Source organism: Lepidochelys olivacea (genome assembly GCF_965140295.1).
Source record: "Lepidochelys olivacea isolate rLepOli2 genome assembly, chromosome: 2".
Lineage (NCBI taxonomy): Eukaryota > Metazoa > Chordata > Testudines > Cheloniidae > Lepidochelys > Lepidochelys olivacea.
The window spans coordinates 142,665,745-142,666,811 of record NC_140412.1 but is presented as its reverse complement, the minus strand read 5'-3'; positions in this window follow the sequence as shown (position 1 = coordinate 142,666,811).

Genomic DNA, 1,067 nt, shown 5'->3' with positions numbered 1-1,067 from the left:
AAGGTAATGGTGGTTGGGGTTTGTGCAACGCCAGCCCTGGAGGCTCCCATTGTAACAACCACCCTATCAGCCCATTATCAAACACACAGCAAAGGGGAAGAAACAGTGATAGCACTGGGAGGGACAGCACTCTGTGTGGCTTCCATTGGAACAATCCCCTTAGCCCTTTCCCATTGGCTGGAGAGGCTTTTCCAGGGGAAGCCCCTGCCAGGCAATCTGTTTGGCTGGTATTAACTGTGCGTTTGGAGATGGGCTGGAGCGGCTGTGGTGGTTGTTGCTGGAGTCTGACCATGCTCCATTTAAGACAAAATGAAACAAACTGGCCCAGGAGGGGTGAGAGAATGCAGTGTGTGTGTCTGGCACTGACTCTCGCTGGTAGGTCACTGCTGGAAATCCCAGACCCAGCTCAGGCTTCGAGCACCCACAGCCAAACCTGGCAGACTAATGCCGGTGTGGGGCTATTTAAGGCCCTGCTTCAGCCTCCTCTCGGCTCCCACGTTCCCAGCACTGCTGCAAGGGGTCTTGGCAGTTGAGCTGGACACTTATTAGCTAGAGACAGAGAGTGAGAGACAGGACACTACAGAACTACATCCCAACACCAAGTCCCCAGCTACCCCATTCCAGCAAGACCTGGCACCTATCCCATGACAACCACATGCTAGCCCCTCAGCCCCCCTCTAACTCCTTCCCGCCCCCAATACCCATCTACCCGCTTCCTGCCAGACCTGGAACCTATCCTCTAGCTGCCTCCTTCCAGCCCCTTGGCTCCCCAGCACCTGTCCCCCAGCTACTTACTGGCACCCTGCAGTGGACCCTGGGTGGATCCCCCAAGCAGGGAGAGAGCCCATTGTAACCTGTTCTCACACACTATACAGGCCCCCGCTTGGAGATTTTATTACAAGTGAAAAAGAGCCACAGATGAGAATTTATTGATGAATAAATTTCTATTTCTGTAACAATTCAATTGCTGCGGTGGGCAGAAACTGCTCCAGGGGGATGTGCTCCCCATAGCAACTAGACCTGCCTTTATCAGGGAGGGGGTATGGTAGTTGGGGCGGGGGGGGGGC